Source organism: Eumetopias jubatus, unplaced genomic scaffold, assembly GCF_037043125.1.
Source record: "Eumetopias jubatus isolate StellerSeaLion01/CBP00866 unplaced genomic scaffold, mEumJub1_p1.0 scaffold_6, whole genome shotgun sequence".
NCBI lineage: Eukaryota > Metazoa > Chordata > Mammalia > Carnivora > Otariidae > Eumetopias > Eumetopias jubatus.
This window is the reverse complement of record NW_028274812.1, coordinates 84061515-84083532: the sequence shown is the minus strand read 5'-3', so window position 1 is coordinate 84083532 and position 22018 is coordinate 84061515. Positions and strand designations below refer to the sequence as shown.

Here is a 22018-nt window from a genome sequence, read left to right as displayed (position 1 = left end):
TAATTAACAGTGTCATATTCTGATAATCTACATGAGCAATTTCAACTGATAATGATGTTTAATAGAACATGCTTATCTCTGTTTCTGATATTCTTAGCATGTGGTCCTAATGGAATATGAAGTTCACTAAAATTTAAGATAAAATTAGAGGAGCTAAAGGACATAATCACATTGAGCTGCCTGAGATCAAGGGGTAAAAATCATTCTAAAGTTTCTTTTTATTGAAATATTAATAAGATTATGTTTCAAAACTAATCAATTTAGCAAGAGTATTGATAAATAGGACTTAAACAAGGACGTTTTCACATTTGATGACTAAAAACAACTTACTAGACAATTATAAAACCATAAATCTTGAGGTAATTTTTATCTATATTCAAAATAGAGCCAAGCACCTTGAGTCCCTTGCTATAAAATATTACTGGTGAATAGAATTCATATTACTAGCCAACTGCAGGAATAATTTGTGGGTCCATTTTCATTCTCCTGAAATTTTAGGAATAATATTCTTCAAAACTTGATCTTTAGGAAAAAATTGGCTATGTGGTTTTTGAGGAAGAAAGCAAAGAACAGAAACTTTAGGCAGTGCGACAAGGGACAATGATTTCATACAAAGGGGTTCAGAAGAAACTACATGGTAGTATATTGGAGCCAGTGTTACTTTGTGGGAAAAATGCCAGTTTAACAAATCACTAATTATAACCATATGAGATGAAGAAAAAGTTGGAGGATTCTTTGTCTCCTTGATTCATATGACTTTTCTTACTTATTGAAGGTGGTGAGGATAGAGGTGGACCTAAAAAAGGTACAAATAAATTTCCTAGTGACAAATCCGTTCTTTCGAGGCATTTCTGTTTTCAGCTTCCCTCTCCCTTCTTTGCAGTGTAGGACACATAAGAGCTCAGAAGTTTTTTTTTTATATATATAAGTGGATTAGGTAAATTTAGGCACTAAAGCTAATGGCTAAACAAGTTTCCCCTTAAGCTAACGTGAAGAACTACTTTTCTTGCAGTCCCATACTTTTGGCCAGTGATTGATTCTCTGTATGTGGTACACATGTGATTTCTTAGACTAGCTAGGAGGAATAGAGAAGAAAAATCAGATATGGGATATGGGTAGCTCTTTCTTCTGACATTGTCTCCTTATCTTTTCATAGACTTCTTCCTCCTGAATATCCTCATAGGCACACAAGCACACCTGTACACGCATATACACGCACACAGAGTTATTCTGCATCCATCATCAACCATGTGGTAAAAACCTGAGAGTAGGTTATGGAATGAAAAAAAAAAAGGACATCAATATAAAAATGCTGTCTCACTAATTAGAACAATGGTTCGGGCTCTTCAGCTTTTAAATATTCCCTGTTCTCATAACTAACACTGTGAAGAATGATTATTCTCGATATAATGCTGCCCCCCCTTTCTTTTTTTTTTTAACTAACATCTGCGTAGGTTTTAAAATTCTATTTATTCAAGTTCATGGATAAAAGGTGAACAAGTCTGATCAATTATGATGATAGAATGTATTTATATGTCATAGTAAGCAGCAAACTTGGGGCACCTGGGTGGCTCAGTCATTAAGCATCTGCCTTTGGCTCAGGTCATGGTCCCAGGGTCCTGGGATCGAGCCCCACATCGGGCTCCCTGCTCGGCGGGAAGCCTGCTTCTCCCTCTCCCACTCCCCCTGCTTGTGTTCCCTCTCTCGCTGTGTCTCTCTCTATCAAATAAATAAAATCTTAAAAAAAAAAAAAGCAGCAAACTTTTGAATTCCTATCTTGTGTAAGGACATCATTATTTTCCAACACTACTTTAAAGTATAATACTTAGGTTACACACTCAAGGAGATTATAATCTATTTAAGAGTTTAAATTTATTTTTATTTTTATATTCTCATTATATATGTATTCAAAAGATTCATATCTTTGCTCTCTCTATATATATACACATATATGTATATATTTCAGTCAAATTTTCCTATGACACAAGAAATGTTTTATTATACATTGCATTGGATGAATTTTATTCTGGAAGTCAACAAAAGGATTTAGAAGACATTATAGCATTTCCAAAGACAGTGTTCAGTATCCTAAAAGTGAACCAAATATCTAGTATTCTCACAAAGGACTATAGGAAGAAACTATATGACATAATCTTACATTATGGAAAATCATAGTATATAGGCACTTAAAATACCATGTACGGTTTTTATTTCCTCTATCCAAGTATATTATGAACGAAGAAAATGTTGAGATAAGCACATCTGAAATGAGCAGTGGGCTGTACAACCTTCTGTATAATTTCCAGTTTTCCAAACACTGCTTACTACATTTTCCTATTAATGATTTGCAGTACACATTGTTTTTAAGGTATTGAGAAGTTCTTTTTTTTTTTTTTTAAGATTTTGTTTATTTGACAGAGAGAGACACAGCGAGAGATGGAACACAAGCAGGGGGAGTGGGAGAGGGAGAAGCAGGCTTCCCGCAGAGCAGGGAGCCTGATGAGGGGCTCGATCCCAGGACCCCGGGACCATGACCTGAGCCGAAGGCAGACGCCTAACGACTGAGCCACCCAGGTGCCCCGAGAAGTTCTCTCTTGAAACAACTTGTTTGTCTTTGCTTATTCTAATATGCACCAAACTTATTTTATTGCACAATGCTTTTTTTTATAAGGACATTTATTAATTATTGAAGAGTTCTTGGAAGCAATTTGGGAAAATCTTTTTTAGATAATTAGCATCTTTCTTCCTAAAAGATAAAAGGCTATATAGTTGCTTCAAAGCCTGTTTGAGGACAGATAGAATTACGCACTTATAGGATGTTTACAGGTTAAGAAATATAAATATGTTTCAGGCACCTGGGTGGCTCAGATGGTTAAGCATCTGCCTTCGGCTCAGGTCATAATCCCAGCATGCTGGGATCAAGTCCCACATCGGGCTCCCTGCTCCTTGGGAGACTGCTTCTCCCTCTGCCTCTCTCTCTCTCTCTCTGTCTGTCTCTCATGAATAAATAAATAAAATCTTTAAAAAAAAGGAATATAAATATGTTTTGATGAACAATTTTTAAAATATCATTTTCAAAAAGTATTAGGGACCGATGGGCCATCACTTCAGTCTTTTGTGTTTGAAATGATTATGCACCAAATATCTTATCCACTCAAGTATGCCACTAGCTAAACCACATGGTTCTGTGTGAATTGAGAAATGAGAATTGAGAAATGCACACAGAAATGCATCTTCCTCCAGATGCATTCTGAATAGTTCGTTCAAAATAGTCCAAAACATATCTCATTTTTTCAAAGTTTACATATGCAAGGGAACTATAGTAGGAAAAAAAATAGACTATGATGTTTGTATTTAGGGTAAATAACCTTGTGTAGATATAATGAATTAAAAGTTATTTTTTTAATTGTCATGAATTAAAACCGTTTAAAACTTAAATAATTGTTAGGGTGATTCTTACAATACAGTCAACACTTAATACCTCAAAATAAGCATCAGTAAAGATTGAGCTTGTGAGTTTTTCAGATTTTTCTGCATGTGCCTTACAATTCTAATTTAGTATTTGCTTAAATATTCCTCAAAGAATGTTTTCTCATCCAACTAGAAAATATGTACCGTATATTAGTAGAAGTGGCACAGTTGACAATAAAAAATGCATATACTAGAAGTCAGAAAGAATAGGTTGAGTTTCTGAGTTCTTTGTTTACTTTTACATCTAAAGAACATAGTCATCCCAGAAAGGAGATGAATTTTCTTGGTCTAGCTCTGAACTTTTTTTTTCATCTTTATCATATATCGATTTTTTTTTCCAGGCAGACAAATTTCAGATGTTTTATACAAAACCAAGTTTTAAAAGCAAATACAAGCATAATCCTATAACTGTTCTCAGATGTTATACAATTTTAGAAGCTTTGTCAAAACCAACTGTTTTCCAACAGTATTCACATTTGTAACATGTTCTAGATCTACAAGGTTGGCTTTCTAGAGCTAGATGGATTTTAACAAACAAACTTGAAAAGCAAATTTGATGCAAATAGTTTTGGACCTTTTTTATCATCTCCTTTTTAAAGAATATTTTCAAAAGCAAAATTATCTCCGTTTTCTACATTCATAGTTTAAAAGACATGAAAGATTTTTTTAAGGTGGTAAGAGACTTTATTCATGCATTTATTCATTTCTTCAAACCTACTGATATGAGTACTTGTTATGACATGAGGTTTTTTTTAAGAAACATTATCTTCTATATACAAATAGTAGTCTTACAACCATAAATTTACTGAAATTTGGCGTTTGGTGTCAGTAGGCATAATAGTAAGCATATACTGAGAGAAATATGTTTGTTTTTATATATTTATTTATAAACATATTTATGTGGGGTTTTAAAACATTATAGATTATATCATTTTGATATTTTAAATTGTGATAGAAAATAAATGCATAGGTTAATATCTTCCAGAAAATCAATTTGATACTGCAGTTATGTTTGGAAAATGTTGCAGAAAATTTCAGGTGTATCTTATTTCACAATAGTTCTTCAATTCAACAAGGGAATACAGGATAACATTTAAAAATAATCTTTGGATTTTTTTGTGATGGCATTTGAGAAATACTTAACTGCAAAAATCACTTGCTACATTTATAGCTCATAACAAGAAATTAAACTTTCATTTTATATGCTTACTAATTATTTTTTAAAGATTTATTTATTTTAGAGAAGAGGGAGGGAGCAAGAGTGGGATGAGCGGGAGGAGCAGAGGGAGAGGGAGAGAGCATCCCAAGTGGACTCAGCTCTGAGCACAAGGTCTGACACAGGGCTTGATCCCAGGACCCTGAGATCATGACCTGAGCTGAAACCAAGAGTCAGATGCTTGACCTACTGCACCATCTAGGCGCCCCTTATACTTACTAATTATTAAGCCTGCTGACACTGACTATATTAAGAGTGATCAAGAGGGAATTTTTTCGTAGAACTAGCCACCCTTAATTTTGCATGCTCGCCTATTGTACTATGGAAAAGCAGTCTGTTGAGATCTACAAAGTACTGAAAAGAAAGAGAGAGAATAACATGGCAATTTGATGATGGGGACAGAATGAATTGGAACACAGTGAAAGATACTGGATACTGAATATCTGAGAAAGAAAAGATATTTTAGTGATCTTCTCATGGCTTATTTTACAGTATCAGCTTACTTTTAATAGTCCAAGGTTGAATCATCACCACTGTTATTTCCTGTGACCAGATTAAAGTTGTAAAGAGAAAGAATGTGCCATGTGCCCTTTAAAAGGGGGTACAGTAAAATTACCATACCATACTTATTAACATACCATATGACTGAATGTGCCAGATATTTGAATTATACCATACTCATAACATACACAAAATACTGCTTGACCTATGAATGAAGTGACACAACAGTCTTGATAATGGCAAAGATACAGAGCTCTTAGGACAGGTGAGTAGGTTTTCCTGGTGAGGTTCTTCCTTGCAGACCATTTAAGACTGCAGTTTGAAGTAAAGCAGCCCTGGCCTTGTTTGAAACAGCTCCAGCCTGCTTTGTTACCTTTCTACTCTGCGAGTTCATTATAGATTCACCGAGATGTATTTACTTAAATTCTGGGAATGTCAGTAGAATAGGAGATAAATGCTTACTATACAATAGACAATGAAAATGGTCAGTTATAATAAGTTTTTGAAAGTTAATAGCAACCTGGAGTATCTTATAAAGATGGAGCTATCTGTGGAAATTATTGTAATTAGATCTTAGTGAGGACTCATTGGGGGAAAAGTACACTGTTCATGGAGTTTTAAAAGTATGTTGCAACAAGTTGTTTATCGAAGTCTACTTCCCTATAGTTTTATTCCTTCTGTTAAAAGTGAATTATAGATTCTTTTTTTAAATTTAAAATATTTTAAAGAGCATGTTCAATGGACATCATAGATAATTATAATTAGAACATTTTCTTTAATTAGAAAAATAAGTCAGTGTGTCTTTGGAAGAGAGTATGAAAAATTTATTCAAGTCTATATATGAATGTGTGTAAATTTTTTCCAGTAATTTTCTAATTTAATTTAACCTAAAAGGAGTTGCATGTTTAATATTCTATTGTTAAAACAAGAATATAATTCTCCCTGCCTTATTCTTATTTTCCCCACAATATATAAGAAGTTAACTTATATGCTGCTAACAGCACATCTTCAGTATAACATATTATTAAAGATGTATAAAGTTTAGACATCTTTTAAATGCAAGGAAAATAACATAAGTGATAAATCCTAAGGTGAATTGACAATATTAGAGCAACTTTCAAATGCAAGCATTTTATTCCCTGGGAATACTTTTCAAAGAGAGAAAAATCTGTCCCCAGAATTCAAATTCCTCGTCACTGTATAGGATCTGTTTGTAGTTGTGATCTTTGCCATTGAGAAAAGGTGAGGAACAGTGTTTTTAGTGTGGGGTTATGACCAATGTCCAGCAGTACTACCATTTGGATTCATGCCAGATACGGGAATGTTTTGCTTCTATAAGAGATCAGTCTTAGGTATAAGAAACCCCCTGTTGCTAAGATGTTGACTAACTTTGCTTCAATGCTATATAATTTTCAGAGCACACGAGGACTTCCTCAAGGGCCAGTTATGTCACCCTTTTGTCTTTGATGTGTTGTATTACCACACAGACCAGCTATATTAAGGATGCTCAGCACTATAGTAGCTACCAAATAGCAGGAAGACTGTTTTGAGAAGAACGCAAATTGTTACTATATTTTTATGCCAAAAAATATATAATGGAAAATTTCTAACAGATTCTTAGGTTTCTATTTAACACACTGTGTTTACATGTTTATATTTGCACATTGGAGAACCAAGTGGAGATTATAAACCTCGCTGTATTATGTTGACTGGCAGCTAATTGTTTTATTGGTCACCAGGCATGAACTCTGGTTATCAATATTAAATACCCTCTCTTTGGGTAAATATTCAAACTTCTGTGGCAATTATCCTGTTATTTGGAATGGATACAATATCCTTTTACTTTGAACCAGTGCTCTCCAAACTTCCCCTATTTCGTGTGTCACTTTCATAATTTTGCCATAAGTACAAATATGTTTATTATTTTTTTATTAACTTTATTTTATTGTTAGTCACCATACATTACATCATTAGTTTTTGATGTAGTGTTCCACGATTCATTGTTTACGTATAACACCCAGTGCTCCATGCAGAACGTGCCCTCTTTAATACCCATCACCAGGCTAACCCATCCCCCCACCCCCCCCAAAACCCTCAGTTTGTTTCTCAGAGTCCATAGTCTCTCATGGTTCATCTCTCCCTCCAGTTTCCCCCCCTTCATTTTTCCTTCCTACTCTCTTCTTTTTTTTTAACATATAATGTATTAATGTATTAAAAATACTGATTTATTAAGTATCTCTTTTTTGTGTACCAGATAGTTTGATAGACAGTTCACATGCAAGATCATGAGTGCTGTAACAGCCCTGTAGTGCAATTATTAATAATGTCATTTTACAAATAAAGACAAAAGTGGATTTATGTGGCTAGTATACAGTAGTAGAGCTAGAACTGAGAGCCTGGTAATTTAACCCTTTTACCATTATGGAGTGAAGCTGTTTACCTCTAGTAATGATAATCTTTTGCTTTAAAGTCTGTTTTATCTTGTATGAGAACGTAAGGTTTGTTTTATTAGTATTCAATCGAACTTTTCCCATCCTTTCATTTGCAACCTTTCTGTGACCATATGTATGAGTTATATCTCTGGTAAACAGCATGTAGCTGGATTTAGAATTTTTTTCTTCCAACCTGAAATTCTCTATTATTTAAATGGCTACCTAATCAGTTTGTGGTTATTTTGATTTCTTATATATTTGGAATTATTTCTACTATCTTATTTTATATTTTCCATTTTTATTACTATTTTTTCCTCTTTCCTGATTGGTTTTGAATTGAATTGTATTTATTTCATTTCTCCCCTCTATTATTCTGGATATTATACTATTTCTATGATTTTAGTGCCTAATTTAGTGTTTCAAATATATATATTTAGTTAAATAATACATTTAAAATTAAGTGCCTCTAGTTCCTCCTAGGAAAAAAAAAATTACTATAGTCACTTTAGCTCTGCTACCATCCCTCTACCATTTACGTATTTTTCCAGTATTTTAATTATATGTTGTTTTCTTTCTCCCATAATCAGATGTTATTTTTGCTTTTAAATGCTTTAGAATTGCCCCACGTATTTTCTAGTTTCTTTGCTAATCATTTCCCATGTGTCTTAGACTTTCATTTTGTGAGCCTTCTCTGTCTTCCTGAAATATAGAATGTCACCTGTGAGGGCTCTTAGGGCTTAGGGGAGGACTCGAGTTTTTCCTTATTCTTTAAGAGTCTTGACCCCTATAGGCATTTCAGTTCTTTTTTTTTTTTAATTTTTTATTGTTATGTTAATCACCATATATTACATCATTTGTTTTGGTGTAGTGTTCCATGATTCATTGTTTGTTCATAACACCCAGTGCTCCATGCAGAATGTGCCCTCTTTAATACCCATCACCAGGCTAACCCATCCCCCTACCCTCCTCCCCTCTAGAAACCTCTGTTTGTTTTTCAGAGTCCATCATCTCTCCTGGTTCGTCTCCCCCTCTGACTTACTCCCCTTCATTCTTCCTCTCCTGCTATCTTCTTTTTCTTTTTTCTTAAAATATGTTGCGTTATTTGTTTCAGAAGTACAGATCTGTGATTCAACAGTCTTACACAATTCACAGCGCTCACCGTAGCACATACCCTCCCCAATGTCTATCACCCAGCCACCCCATCCCTCCCACCCCCGACCACTCCAGCAACCCTCAGTTTGTTCCTAAGATTAAGAATTCCTCATATCAGTGAGGTCATATGATACATGTCTTTCTCTGATTGACTTATTTCACTCAGCATAGGCATTTCAGTTCTGACTCCCCACTGGGCCTGCCCTAAATTTCTCTACAAAACCTCCCAAGGCATTCATAATCCATTCAGCAACCTGTTTTCAGTTCCCTCTTGGTCTTTTGGCTAAGGGGATTTACCTTTCTTCTGAACCTGGGTTTGTATTCTAATGCGTATTTGTTGTAATTTTCACATAATTTCTAGGCATTTGGGAGTGAAAAGATATTCAGAATGGATCATCTACCACATTGCTAGAATAGATGTTTAATATTTAAGGTATTACTATTTTCTTGAGTTTTTAAATTTACTTAAAGAGTAATCTTTAAAATGAAATTAATGAATAAAAAAATAATTGCAGGTGTAAAAAGCAAGAACTATGGACCTAGGGACTTTATCCCAAGGTAGAGAGCAAATGTCAGGGAAAGGCAAAGAAAACTGGATCTTGAAGTGGCAGTGAGGTGTCTAAGGTGTTGAGAAAATAGCAGTCAGGAACACCAAGGAAGAAGACGAAGGGAGCTGAGGGCAGGAAAATGCGGACAGAGAGGAGCTCCAGCAGAGAAAGGACCACTTGAGATGTGAGGAAGAATGGTAGCTGGGGCATGGAGAAATCGTGTAAGAAGTAACAGGAGGTTACAGCTAAGATAAAGAAAGAGATTCTGGGAACTCAGAGGGTGTTGGAACTTAAGGAAGGAAAATCGCTCCTCTGATAAAAGGAGCAATTAGTAATCATCAAATAAAGAGCATCTCTTAATTAGAGGTCCAAAGCCTGGACAGTCTGTAGGCTGTTTTCCTCTTTTTTTTTTTTTTAAGATTTTATTTATTTGATAGCAAGAGAGCACAAGCATAGAGAGCAGCAGAGGGAGAGGGAGAAGCAGGCTCCCCACTGAGCAGAGAGCCCGATGCCAGCTCAATCTCCAGCTCAATCCCAGGATCCCAGGATGCTGGGATCATGACCTGAGCCAAAGTCAGATGCTTAACGGACTGAGCCACCCAGGCGCCCCTGTAGGCTGTCTTCCTGCCCTTAAAGGCTACTTTCAACTCAGATGCCAATCCTTGATTCAGTCAGCTGTGGCCAAGATGACAGGATACTGAACAGGTTACACTGGACACAAGCAAATGTCTATGACCTTCTTTATTCCCGTGGTAGCAGTGTAACTGGGAGGCATGTCCAATACAGGTTGCTGATAAGCAAAAAACAAAACAGTAGGAAAAATTATAGGTCTTCACATTCCACAGATTGTTAGAAAATAATTGCTACACCTTGGTGAATGGTCACTGCACCACAAGTTCAGTGAGCCCTTGAACAGCATGGGTTTGAACTGCACAGGTCCACTCATATGTGGACTTTTTTTCAGCATATACAGTATATTTTGTCTTCTTTGTGAGTTTCTTATGTTTTCTTTTCTCATTATACTATGTATAATACACAAAATATGTTAACCAACTATTTATGTTTATTGGTAAGGTTTCTAGTTAACAGTAGACTATTAGTATTTGAAGTTTTAGGGGAAACCAAAGGTTATAGGCAGATTTTTGACTGTGTAGGGTGTCAGTGTTCTTGACCCCCACATTGTTCAAGAGTCAACTGTAATTAGAATTTCATGGACAGGGCGCCTGGGTGGCTCAGTCATTAAGCATCTGCCGGGGGCTCAGGTCATGATGGCGCCTTCTCAGTCTCTCAAAAAAGAATGCATAGAAGTAAAATATATAAAACACCTACAAAAAAGATGGGATCGAGCCCCACATCGGGCTCCCTGCTCCCTCTCCCACTCCCCCTGCTTATGTTCCCTCTCTAGCTGTCTCTCTCTCTCTGTCAAATAAATAAATAAAATCTTAAAAAATAATTTCATGGACAGTGTGGCACTGAGCAAAGATGTGTGGGTATATTGAAGGTAGAGACAGATCCATGTCCATGGAGAAGATTTAGAGCTTACATAAGTTACGCATAAGCAATCAATACAAGTTGTCTACAGCATGTATTTAGGAAGTTTCTCATCCAGTCATATTGATAGATAAGAAATGTGTGATACAAGATTATTTTTTAATGTTTTGGTATTCACTGAATATTGTACACCAGCTTTTGTTGAACTGTGTGTGTGTGTGTGTACAAACACATATTTAATTGCATTTATAATAGCCTGGAAATACATGAAGATCTATATTTTTAACTATCTATTTGCAGTCATTGAGATCCTAAGATATTTCTTAAAACAAATATAAAAACATATTGGCTTACTTAGTATTTGAACAGAGTAATTATATTCCTCCCACCCCCTTATCCACCTGGTTCCCAAATCAAAAAACTGGAAGCCACCCTAATTTTAACCCTCTCCCGTCCTCCTTCTAATGCACTGTTCCTCAATGCTTTTGCCATTATCAACCCCCTAAGGAGCCTTTAGATGTTATTTTCCTAATTATCCTTCCCAGGTGACCTTTTAATGTCACAAATAACACTGTATCTGTTTATATACTGTGGCTCTTTAGAGGACCACAAACCATTTTATCTAAGAAATGTTTACCCCTCTTACCTCCACCAAGAACCAGTTATTATTTGGAAGCATACCACTCCCATTGAGATTGCATACTGAAATGAGTCATCAAGACTGACTGATTTTGCTTCCTACATAGAACTCCATGATCATGCACTGAAGATTACAGAGAACAGTGGTTTTTATTTCTCTCTAATTGCCAGCTGAAAACTACCCAAGTTTTTTAAGAAAGATACTAATAACCTGATCTAGCATGAACCTAGGAGACAACCACATCCTTAAATTATAAATGATAAAAAAACAACTTTCAAAATCAGTGAAATCTGGACTAAAATGAGGCAAACATCAAGAGTAGATGCTGACTTATTCACCTATTGAATAGAATGTAGAGCTCTCTAAAATAAATGGCACAGCTTTGGAAAGCCTAATCAAAAAATTTCCCGTCTAGAATCTGTGATAACTTGGGACAGTTTTAGCACTGGAAAACACTGAAATGATGTTTTATGCTTCAGAGTAGCAAATGACATCACCTCAGAGGAGAAGCCTCACAAGTTTGCTATGGCAGAGGCTGTTAGGGGGACACATAGGGATCGATACGGCAAAAGTTATTTGGTGTAGTTCACAAAGAAAGAAATTGCTATAGCACAATTACAATATGTAAATCTTCATTACTAACCTTTAGAGATTTTGAAAACATCACTGGTCTGGATAATTCTACCATCATTCAAAACTAAGCAATAAGATGACACAGTTCTTCCAGTTCCAGGCATGGCAATATAGTTTGTATCAGACTAACCTTCCCACCTCCAAACCAGCAAAAACAAACAAGCAAATGTTTGAGGGTATTTGGAAGGAATAAAACAGGCAGAAATTTGAAGGGCTTCAATCTTTGAAAGAAGGGAAGAACATGATGTAAGTGCCAAATTTACCCCAGCTTTCTCTGAAGGTACTTTGCAATTCAGTGACATGGGATATAGCCCAAGCAGAAAGCAGGATTTGTACTGGACTGAGGAGGCAGATCACAGGTCAGGAACTGACAAAGGAAAGGAGCTGGAAACTGTGCATGGAGGGCTCCAAAACTTGCTACAGATTCTCCTAAAGTAATTTGTTGACTCCCGAGGTGAGCATCCACAGGGAAAGACTCCAAGGAACCAAAAAGCAGTGGCTAGAAGATTAAAGAGCTGAGCAAAGATTCCAGTGGGTGCTCAGGGCTGAGGAGACACAGATCACCTTCAAGTTCCACAGTCAGAGGGGCTTGAAAAGTACCTTTAGTTTCTCATACAAATTCCAGAAGGGCCAAACTCTGGGGTTATGCATTACACTCTATGAGTAACAGCAGAGCTTTAAACCCAGCTCTGAATAGGAACAAGATAACTTCTCTCTGCCAACCAAAAGAAAATTTTACCCTTATTGAAGGAAAACAAGAGAGCAAACATTCCCAGTGTCTGGCATCTAATTAAAATTTATAAGGCATGATTTAAAAATTAAATAGAAAAGGACCAAATGAATAAAAACCAACAACAGAGTTTTCATATAGGGCCTTCAAATATCCATGATTAATATGTTCCAGAAAACAAAGGATAATGGATGTTTTCTGCAGAGACCTGGAACCCATTCTAAAAAAAAGTTAAATGGCAATTCTAAAACTAAAAGATACAAAACAAAATTTAATAGGTGTGTTTAATGGCATATTAGAAGCAGTAGAACGGAGAATTCTTGAACTGGTCAATGAAAAGTATATAAATCGATGCACAAAGAGAAAACAGGAAGTAAATTGGAGGACATACGAGACACGTGGGCCCTAATGAAAAGGTCTAATCTACATATAATTTGGATCCCAGAAGGAGAGGAAATGACAGTAACAATACTTAAAAACCAAGGTACTAGCTGAGAGTTTTCCAAAACTGATGAAATACATCAAATTATGAATCCAAAAACCTTTTAAAAATCCCAGGATGTAAAAAGAGGGAAAAAAGTTTATCAATATCATGATCAAAGTACTGAAAACTAAAGAAAAAAACGTTTCTTAAAAGAATCTCAAGGGAAAGAAAGAGACACGAAGTTCACTGAAGCAATAAGACTGGCTGAAATTTCAGTAGATTCTATGAAAGCCAAAAAAGCAATGGAATGACCAAAAGGAAGAATGCTGTAGGGAAAAAAAAAAAAATCAAACAAAAAACAAAACAAAGAAATCTTCCAGCCTAAAATTTTATGCTTAGTAAATATTATCCAGCAAAAATATCCTACAGACAAGGAACGAAGGGAGGCAGGGAGGGAGGAAGGAAGGAAGGAAAGGAGGGAGGAAGAGAGGAAGGAATAAAACAGGAGAATTCATCACCAGTAGACCTGCACTCCATGTTGAAGGAAAATGTCCCCAGTTGGAAGCACTAAATTTGAGGAAAGAATGAACACTAGAAAGAGTTAATGATGATAACAACATCTTGTGGTAGTTAAAACATGTGGAAGCGGGCACCTGGGTGGTTCAGTCGGTTAAGCATCGGACTCTTGATTTCAGCTCAGGTCATGATCCACTGGGCATGGAACCTGCTTAAGATTCTCTCTCCCTCTCCCTTTGCCCCTCCCCTACCACTCGTGCAGGCGCACATGCGCCTTCTCGCTCTCTCAAAAAAGAATGCGTAGAAGTAAAATACATAAAACACCTGCATAAAAGATGGAGAGGAAGGAAATGAAATCAAGCTGTTCTAAAGTTTTTGCATTCTTCTGAAAGTGATAAAATATCTAATTTAAGGAATTTTCTGATAAGTCGAGGTATATATGTTTTTAATCCTTAGGGTATCCACTAATAAATAATAGAAGAATACATAACTCAGATGCTAATAGTAGAGAGAAAGATACCGAATTAATCTAGTTAGGCAAAAATGGAGAAGTAAAAGAAGAAACATGGTGATTAAAAATAAGTGGCAAGTGATAGGGTCAATTCCAGCTATCTCAGTAATTGTATCAAAAGTAAATGGACTAATACTTATAACCAATGTCATGACATGAAAAAAGGGAGATATCAGTGTAGGATACACAAATATTTAAATGGTATAAACAGTAGTATGCCAGTAAGTTTTACAGTTCAGATCAGGGTTAGCCAAACTATGACTGGCAAGCCGAATCTGGCCCACTGCCCTTTTTTTTGTGAATAAAGGTTTACTGGAGCACATCTATGCTCATTTGCTTATATATTATCTGTGGCTCTTTACCCACCATGATAGTAAGGTTGAGTAATTGCAGCAGAGACAATCTGGCCCACAAAGCCTAAAATATTTACTATCTGGCTCTTTACAAAATAAGTTTGCCTAACCCTGACTTAGATGAGCTGTACAAATTTCTTGGAAAGTACAACTTACTAAACATGAGGTAAGAAGGAATAAAAACTTTGAAGAGTCAGATATCTATTTTTTAATGATTCTGTAATTATTTTAATGTTCCCAAAAGGAAAACTCCTCACCCATGTGGATTCACTGGTAAATTATTCCAAGTATTTAAGGAATGAATGCTCTCAGGCATATACCAATTACTCTAGAGAATAAAAAGTTCAAGTAAAAATACTTCCTAAATCTTTTTGTGAGGCCAGCCTATCTTTGATAAATTTGATAAGGACATTAGAAGACAGGAAAATTACAAACCAAAATCTCTCATTAAAATAGATAAAACAAAATTTTAGCGAATTGAATCTAGGTAGATAGATAGATATTGAGAGAATAAAAATACATTATGACAAAAATTTTTTGTTCCATGAATGCAAAATTTGTTTAACATTTTTCTCTATGTAATTCATTGCAGAATGAAAGAAATATATGATCATCTCAAGAGATACAGGAAAAAAAGCATTTGATAAAATTCAGCACATACATATGATAAAAGATCTTAGCAAACTAAGAACTTTCTTAAGACGATAAAATACTGTTATCTACAGTAACCCTACAATAAGCATTATATTTAATAGTGAAATACTGAACACTTTTGCCCCAATTTCATAGGCCATTCCCACAACTTCTATTAAACATTATTCACATGGCCCTAGCCAGTATTGGACCTGTCAGTATAGCAATATAGCAAAAAAAAATACGTTAATAAAAGCTATAAAGATTACAAATGAAGAATTTAAACTGTCATTATTCACAGTTTATATGATTCTTCATATAAAAAACTCAAACGAATCTATAAAACAACTATTAGAATTAATAAGTGAATTTAGTAAAGTCACTGGATACAATGTCAAAATACAAAAATTGATTGTATTTTTAGGTACTAGCAAAAAACTTTAGGAAATTAAATTTGTAAAATACCATTAGTATAATACAATCAGAAACAAGAAATACTTAGGAATAAGTCTATTACCTAGAATATACTAACAAAATGTATGTACATCCTCAATACCAGAGACTACTTATAGCCTCACACATGTGCGTATGTGTGTATGAGTGAAATTCAGTAAGAATTACATGGAGGCAATTAATTCTGAAAGGCTGGAATATTTGAAGGGATTGAATATAAATAGTGATCTAACTTGAGCGCATCCCTCAGTTCTAACTGATGTTTATTATCCAAATAGGTCCCCTAGACATGGTCAGGAGGTATTTGATACAATTTAGTTGTCAGTCATCAGCCCTGTATTTTAACTACTGAAAATTTTGAGATAGATACCTGGGAATTGTCTCTTAATGTTGATCAGCAGATTTCTGTTTGTATTCAATTTGTGATTAGTAAGTTGTATATTGATTCAAATAGTTTGGGTTTACTTTTAGCATTTTGCAAACAGTATTGTGAATTTATGTATATTACAACCATCTTTCAATATGCCTTATATTACTGGTCCCTTTTCAGGCTTATTATGGAGTCTTAGTAGACCTCCAGATTCTTTTGGTGTGTTGAATATTTAGAAAGTGATTCTAATTTATCAGTCTTTTTTTTTAATTCTTGTTGAAATGAGTTTCTAAATTGTCTATTACCATAATTTCATTGATTCACACTTATTTATACTTTACCATATACGAAATTGGTACATATTTTACAATTGATGGCATGCCATAATTAGCAACATTTTTCTTTCTTAAAAATACATAGAATAATAATGTATCTTAATACTGATGACATCTTTGATTTGATTAAATGCATACAGGTTATCATACCACGTTGGCCATTTTATGGTAAATTATATCACACCAAGTCCTGTGTGTTATTTACAGTGTGAACCAAAGCTATCATCACCACTAGACATCATTTGCAGTACCTATCTCTAAAATTCTGCTAAGCTCAGGATATGAACTTTTTTATGATCTATAGTTCTTAGGATCCTGTAAGCCATAGAATAAGTACTAGACCAGTTTCCTATACAGACTTTGTAGGTATTGGTTCTACATGTAAAGTAAAACTCTTGTTCCTTAATGGTCAGCTTGCCACTTCTGATTAAATGAAATTTGCTCTCAATTAAATATTCTAGGATCAGTAGATCATTTTAACAGAAAACCAAATTCTAATCTTGCATTAATATAAGTTTGTCAGTAAATGACTCACAGACCTTTCTTATTATATTATGAAGATTTACATCAAATGGAGCCACTTTGTCAAAGTTTTTTTTTTTGCCCTTCAGACTTACTGTTTACAACTACAGTAAAACAGGGTAAATAATTCACTTTTCCTCAAACCTTCTACACTTTAAGGTATCCACTCAAGTTCCGTCTTTTACTATCTTCATTCACATTCCAGGAGTTTACTGTAAGAAATGATTCCCTTCTTTTCCTTTGATAAATAAGAATACATCTATTATCTTGAATATCTATCCATATATTTTAAAATATATGCCACTTTTGTTTCTAGTATAGAACCAAACATCAGTGTTAATTACAACTTTTAACCTAAGCTTCTATTTCATAGAGAAAACTCAGATGATTGAGCATAACAGACTGTCATATGCAAGCAATTTAGCATACCAGCAAGTTACACAGCACACGTAACAAAACACCCACACCCACAATATCCCTTAGATATTTTCTTAAAGTTGCAAAAATGAAATAAACCTTATCAAAGGCAAAGATAATGTATGCCATATGAAAATTAGAGGTATTTTCATGTGCATATATATGTATTTCCTTGGTTATTAACCAAGTTTTATATTCTAACTTAGAAATTATCTAGATAGTCAAAGATTTTTTATTAATTAATGAAATTTAATGCTAACGCTAAATCTTAAAGTTAACTAATTAACCACTTGGAAATTTTGTTTAAGCTGACACTAACCAACTTAATTACTGTTGATATCAGTTTTATCAGAATTATAGTTCAATTTAGTTATTACATAATTTTACACTTTTCATAATCTTAAGCATTATTGGAAGCAATGTTAGCTTACCCATTAAGTAACACCAGTATAGGAAGTTTAAATTCTAGATTAATCTGCCTGTCCATGAAAAAACCAACCTAAGGCTTAAAAAATAAAATTTTGTGCTTATATAATATACCATGCTGATAAAATCTGTAAGAAGACATAAAACTGTTTTTTTTTAAGTTGAGATATAATTCACATACCATAAAATTCACCCTGTGAAATTATACAATTTAGTAGTTTTTAATGTAGTCACAATTAGGTGTACAACCATAACAACTATCTAATTCCGAAACATTTTTATCATCCCTCAAAAGAAACCCATTAGTACTCACTTCCCATTTCCTCCCTTCTAGCCCTGGGTGACCACTAATCTACATTTGTCTCTGCAGATTTGACTGTGGGACATTCCATTTAAATGGAATCATGCAATAAGTAGTCTGTTGTATCTAGCTTCTTTTATGTAATATAATGTTTTTAACTTCATCCGTGTGTATTCATAAAATTATGAATCAGTACTTCATTCCTTTTTATGGTTGATAATACTCCACTGTATGGATATACCACATTTTGTTTCTCCATTCATCAGTTTATGGGCCTTTGGGTTGTCCTCTTTTTAACTATTAAGAATGATGTTGATATGACTATTCATATGTGAGTTTTTGTGTGGATATGTGTTTTAAATTCTCTTGAGCCTATTATCTAGGCATGGAATTGCTGGGGCATATGGTAACTATGTTTACTTTTGAATGGAATTACTGAGTCATTCGGTAATTTTGAGTTTAATTTAACTATGTCTAAGTTTAACTAAACTGCCAGACTTTTCCTAAGAAGCAGCCTTTTCCTGCCCCATCAGCAATGTATGAGGGTCCCAGTTTCTTCAGATTCCCATCGACACTTGTTATTTCTCCTTTTTATTATAGCTACCCTAGTGTGTAGGAAGTGGCATCTCATCATGGTTCTCATAAGGCTGTTTGTAAGCCAGTTTATCAAACTAGTTTGATAACTCCAAGGATTCACTTTAATTGTGGATTTAAATTCTTAGATTAAAATTCTTCTGAGTTAACAATTTCTTGAAAATGTTTTTTCTTAAAAGGTTAGTATTTTCAAAGTATCAGAATTTCAGTTTATTTTTTCTCTAGAGATTCTTTAGTTACCTATATTAGAATTATATAAGTACTTACTCATCTGTGTAGATCAATCAGAACAGGAGCTCTATTAAATTTAAAATACCTTGGGATCTAGTATCTATCTGCCTGTACAGCTATCCCTAAGGTACATAGAAAGTAAGAGATTTTTATTATCAATCAAAAAGACTGTTTTTAAGCATGCAAAGAGAGCAAGCAACTTCAGTTTTACCACTTAGCCATAGGGCCAAAATTAACACTGAAACCTAAGCCCAGACTTTTAAAGAGCAGTTCTTTTTTCAGTATGCACAAGACATTTTCATGAGTGATGTGAACTTTTAGTAGCAGGCAAACAGACATGTAAAAAGACTAACAAGCCAAATTTTTTGTCACTTGCCATCCAACTTGTAATATATCCTGATGTCTGCCACGCAACAGATTTAATTCCACGGGTGGATTTCCTATTGTTGGTGCCGTTAGTGAGGAATGTATTATTAGTTACAATCAAGCAAAATAAGAGCCCATTTACCAGAACCAGAAACAAACAAAGAAACATAGAAAACCAGAGTTGGAAAAAAGAAAGCAGAGATTGAACATAATGTTTGGTTGCCACTTGATTAAAGGCAACCTTGGGTTTAAGGAGTCCATGAGGTGCCCTGCTCCAGCAAAACAGTTTAATTGGATCCGGCAGGGGGTCCATTTGGACATTTCGATGGGACTCCCCAACACAGTCAAAACATAATTCTCAAAATTAAAACATAGTAATAAAAACTGGATAGCAAATGTTGAAGTTTTAACTCATTAGTGTGAAAACCAACAGGATGATAAACTGATTCCAAAGATGATCCAAGAAACTCAGGTACTTATATATACACATATATAGTCATTGAAAAAAAATGAATGCTGGAATAAGATTATGAATTTAGATTCAAAACTAGGTAATATTCTCTAGGTCAGTAAAACCATAACCTTTGGAGTTACCCCATCTTCTAAATAGTAATCATTTGCTCCTTATCAGTTTTACTCAAGTTAACAACTCACTTTACAGCATTGTAAAATGTTTGGATCATAATTATTATAAGAGTAAATAGTCAAAAATTTTACATTTCCCTGGAGGGTCAAATGACCTTTAAAGTGGACTTGTTAGATAATGCTCAAGCAGGGCATAAAAAGTAAAATAACTTTTTTTTCTTGGTCTCAAATCCACATTAGATTTTTTTTTATAGGGGGAAATTATTACTCTGAGCAATTGGGGAAATGGAGTATCTTTAATGTGATATGAAAGATAAGCTATAGAGCAGTTTCTCAGTTGGGTTGAACATGTTATTTTTGAGAGACATATCCAAACAGGAATGTCCATTGACAACTGGCTATATAAATCTGGAGTTCAGGACTGAGTATAGGTGGAGAAAAACAATTGGAATTTGCAGCAGTATGGATAATATGTAAAGCCCAAGACCAGATGAGACATCTAGGGAGTTAGTCTCCTATGGAAGAATATAGGTCAGAGGGCTGAGCACTGAAGAACTCCAGTATTTAGTGATGAAAGAAATTAAAGTTCTTGTCAATGAGACACTATAGTGTCTCATAAGAATCAAGTGTTTCATGATCAGTAGAATCAAATGTTTTGTCACATACATGATTTAATGAGAGGTCAGAAGGGTAAGGACTGTGCACTGATAGGATTTTGCCATGTAAAGTCACTGGTGACTTTAATAAAAGACAGCTTTGGGGGTCACTTGACTCAGTCAGTTAAGCATCTGTCTTTCGCTCAAGTCATGATCCCAGGGTCTTGGGATTGAGTCCCACACCAGGCTCCCTGCTCAGCCAGGAGTCTGCTTTCTGCTCTCTCTCTCTCTCTCTCTCTCTCTCAGATGAATAAATAAAATCTTAAAAAAAAAAAAAGGCAGCTTTGGTGAAATAGTAGGGACAAAGCCTGATTTAAATTAGTTCAGGATAGAATAGGAAGAGAGGACATACAGACAACTGCTTGAGGAGATTTTTAGCCAAAAGTCAGTAGCCAGAAGGAGAGGGAGTATCAAAGAAGAAAGGTGGGTTTTTTGTTTGATTGATTTTTAAAGATGGGTTATATCATAGTCCATTTGCATATTGACATCGCTTTTTTTTTAACTTCCTACTCATAAATCTTTAGTTCATTCAGCAATGGGAAGGGCACTGTGGCAAATCTAGTGATGCATAACGTGCATGCTGATATAAAATATCAGAATCTTAATATAACCAATAGAAACTAGAAGACAAAGGGCTAGGAAAGAGGAGTCATGACACTAGAGAGACTCTGAGGAGCTTTATAAATCAGAAAGCGTTAAAGTATATCCTGAAGGATTCAGGCACTAAATGAAACTAAATGACAGGAATAGTTTTCCAGTCAATGGAAGCAGAACAAATAAAAGGATACAAAATAGGGGAATAGAAAACATATCTGTACTAAAACAGTAAGCTTCACATGGGTTAAATTAACCTGATTAGACCCCAGAAACCTCTCCCCTCAATTAGGTAAGCAGAATTGAAAATGCCTTCACGTGTTCTCGTTGAACATTATGATATTCCAGATTCTTTAGGAAGCTATGCACAGTTGTCATATCGTATAAGAATGCTTTTAAAATTCTAAATAAAATATTTTATTTTTTGAGGAAAAATTATATCATTTATTTACAAAAATCATTTTAACATAACTTCTTAACCCCCTAAATGGTATAATCACTATACAGATTTCCCTAAATTTTTTCAGAATTTTGTCAACATAGTGTGTGTTGGTGGTGTAGTGGTGAGCATAGCTGCCTTCTAGAATTTTTTCAACATAGTGGAACATTTCATTGCTGTGATTAAATGTCCATGAAAAAAAATTTTGAGTCTTCCTAGCTCATCTCAAATACGTTTTCAGGATAGAAGTGTTACTGAAGACATTTCCTTATACTTTTAAACTTTTCTATAGCCTATAGAACATTCCCGAATGTTTTACAAGGAATAACGTTTTTGTGGATAACTTTTAAAATACAAATTGAGAGTTGTAATAGAATTCCATTTTCAGGGCACCTGGGTGGCTCAGATGGTTGAGCGTCTGCCTTCAGCTCAAGTCATGATTCCGGGGTCATGAGATCGAGTCCTGCATCGGGCTCCC

At 34.8% G+C, this 22018-nt stretch overlaps 1 protein-coding gene across 50 annotated transcripts in view; it reads left to right on the top strand.

Moving 5' to 3' along the window:
• RIMS1 (regulating synaptic membrane exocytosis 1) overlaps window positions 1–22018 on the top strand; it is a 486979-nt gene that overhangs the window by 390152 nt on the left and 74809 nt on the right. The window lies entirely within an intron of this gene.